At 42.3% G+C, this 2,827-nt stretch overlaps 1 long non-coding RNA gene across 1 annotated transcript in view; it reads right to left on the reverse strand.

Annotated features, from left to right (window-relative positions):
- LOC112482891 overlaps positions 1-2,827 on the reverse strand; it is a 10,458-nt gene that overhangs the window by 7,046 nt on the left and 585 nt on the right. The gene's annotated exons all lie outside the window — the stretch shown is intronic.

Raw genomic sequence — 2,827 nt, forward strand, 5'->3', positions numbered from 1 at the left:
CGGGGGCGGAGGGGGGGTGGCTCTCTCTAGCATAGTTTGCCAAGGTCACGTAGTTGGATGACAACTCTATCAGGAGTCTGAAGATGGCCTGGGCAGGTGATATAAAGACGGCAGGGTGTTTGATCTGAGATGACAAGAACAGCACACTGAACATTTGTCATTTGGGTCCCATTAGTTACATGATAGGTCCTAGCTGCTTCCACGACTGCAGCTGAGACTTCCCCCACCAAAGCAGGCAGACACTTCAGAACCTCTGAAGCGTCAGCATAAAAATTCGTCGTTTTAAGATCAGTGACTATTTGGAAAATGAAGCAAACAATTCACTTCTTTCGACATTTCCCAGTATCATTTAAGAAAGGACAGAAAAAAATAGGTTTAATCATCGAGAATAAGGGGTTAAAATTGTTGAATACTACTGTTCCTAAAGCATAGGTAACTAATATTTATTGAGTACAATATAATGGCTACCATTTACATTTTATTTTGGTTTACTGATGGGATTGTTTTCCTTGTTAGCGTTTTCCAGGAAATTCTTCCTACTCTGTGCACAATAGTACTATGGTTTTTTGTTTTTTTTTTCCTAAAGCACCTTTTAAACACATCCTAATATTCTGAAGTAGAAGGATGCTGCTGGAAACAGAGGAATGCACATCCAGGCCCCATTTACTGCTTTGGGAGGAAGTTATGTGAAACAGACAAATACTAATGTATTGGCCGAGTCGTTTTATTTACGGTTAATACACAGCCAATTAAAATTTTACACAGTGGAGGGGAGGAAAGCAAGATTCATAATAGAAAAATATTTAAACTATGAAAAAACAATGTTATATTTGTAGCTTCTCATAGGCAGAGAAGCTACAAATATAACATTGAAGGTAAAGAGTGTTCTTCATAAACACCATGATAAGGCAGATCAGAGGGAAAAAAGTCTCTCTAGCCCCCTAGTGTCTTTTGGTCTGACTTATGCTGTTCTAAATTTTCTGAATCATTTCAGGAGAAAAGAAGATTCCTGTAGGTTTTGTTTCCTAACTCAGAACAATTCACACCACAGCAAATGAAATTTAATTCTCCATCCTTACTTATGAGATACTATATTACACAAAACTAATTTAAATATCAATCTAAATATGAGAGATGAGGAGGCCTGGTGTTTGCCAAAGGCTATGTCACTGAATTTACTCCAGCTGTGAAAAGGGGCTAATCAAGGATGCTGAGAAGTGTCTTGAGGTCAAGACCAGACAGCTGCCATCAGTGAATACACAAGTGAGGAGAACTTCTTTAATTACTAGGAGGAACAGGGACAAGGACCGCATGCCTATGAAAAGCGGTAGAGTTTGGTGAGCACGGAGACCACAGTCAAGGAGAAAAATCAAGAGTACAGGAAGAGAAACAGAGGTAGGAATTTTGTGGGAAGCACAAACATAGACTCGATCATGGGAGGAAGAAAAACCGAATGGACTGGGAATTTTGAATGTTACTCTAACCTAGTTTAGATCCAAGACAATATAGACAATCGAATAAGCATAGTTAAGAAAGAAAAGAAATTCTATTTCAGAGAAACACAAAATACTGTGCTCAAACAAGTAAAGAGAGCAGTTTGCGTATATATTTGTTCTCAACAGTTGTATTAGAAACTTCAGAAATTTGATGTTTAAATTTTTTAAATATCTAAAGAACATGAACGAAATCAAAAGCCAGACAACAGACTTTGGGGAAGTGTTTTTCATGCATGTGATTTATGGTGGGAGGAGCCAATAGAACACATGGCTCAAGGAATCTGTTTTCTCACTTATTGCCTAGAGAGTCAAATCTTCGTCAACTTAAGCATGAGGCCTGAGGCCCCAGCACAGTACCTGGTGCAAGGTTAGATCCCAGGAAAGGTTTGTTTTGCACAATTTGGACTGACCAAGGCAAAATGATACTGGTATCCAAGAAGTCTCGGAGATACAAAATAACGATCACTCAGTTATACACTAAAAATAATCAACAAGTCATTCAACAGCAGGTGGAGTCTTTTTGAGAGGCCAAGTATTCTCACGTGCTGGAGCAGATTTGGCTGATATTTATCCACCTCTCTATGGTATGTCTACAAGAGTCCCTTACTGTCAGCCTCCACCTGCTGCCCTTCCCCTACAATCAAAGGCATTTCCAACAGATTAAAAAAAAAGATTATTAGTCATAAGGCTTAATAGCTAACAAAACTTGTCCTCACGATGGTTTTCAAAAGGAACCTATTCAAAGGAAGAAAACTCAACAGTTTTCCTTTATTGGTTTGACTTAGGGAAATTCAAAGATTAGGGAGTATTTACTTCCATCGAAGCCAGAAGGTTTAAGTCCACAACTTGATGTGTTTGACGTTTTCCTGATCCAGTGGGAATATTTTCACAACACCAATTGGCCCCTTGATAGCCACGCCTTACTTCTTCCAAGAATTAAAAGAATGTGGGATGCGGAGCCTTCGAGGCGCCAGCTGGACGAGTGAGGAGGGAGGGCTGGAAGCGTGGAGGACATTCCCGTGTGGCTTCACCTGCTTTTGAGCTGCGCAGCAACCTTGCGCATAGGGCCGCCCCATCCCCAAGCGGCGGGGGACAGATGGTGCGCAACGAGGATCTCGGGGCACTTTTCTCCCTTTAGCCAATTAAAATGAACGGGCAGGCCCAGCTCACACACCTGCACCTATGCAAACACGCGCTCCCAGACTGCCTCCGCTCACCCCAGGCTGCCAAAGCATATCTTCCCTCCCGAGGATGCGAGGCGCACGGAGCAAGGGAAATACGCGCCGGCCCGCGCCCGCCCTCCTCGGCCCCGCCCCCTCCCCAACTTTCCC

This window comes from Pteropus alecto, unplaced genomic scaffold, assembly GCF_000325575.1.
Source record: "Pteropus alecto unplaced genomic scaffold, ASM32557v1 scaffold16, whole genome shotgun sequence".
Classification (NCBI taxonomy): Eukaryota; Metazoa; Chordata; class Mammalia; order Chiroptera; family Pteropodidae; genus Pteropus; species Pteropus alecto.